Genomic DNA, 336 nt, shown 5'->3' on the forward strand with positions numbered 1-336 from the left:
TTATCGTTGTATCGATAAAAATGCAAAACAAAAAAAAGATAAAAAGGAGGAGGAGGGAAATTCTCGTATCATTTTTAATTGTTGTGATAAGGATTATGATGTGAATGTTTAGGGGTGTCTGCGGTGCAGTTTGGTTCGATTTTTCAGAGAAAAGTCATCCAATTCGATCATCTAATTAAATTACGGTTCGGTTTGGTTCGGTTTTTTATCAAGGCTATTCGAATCAAACCAAACCAATTAAAATCGATTTGGTTTGATTCGGTTTGTTCGGTTTTTTCAATCAATTAAAAAAAAATACTACCATACTATTTCACAAAGTCATAACATTGAAATCGA

Source organism: Arachis ipaensis, chromosome B07, assembly GCF_000816755.2.
Source record: "Arachis ipaensis cultivar K30076 chromosome B07, Araip1.1, whole genome shotgun sequence".
Classification (NCBI taxonomy): Eukaryota; Viridiplantae; Streptophyta; class Magnoliopsida; order Fabales; family Fabaceae; genus Arachis; species Arachis ipaensis.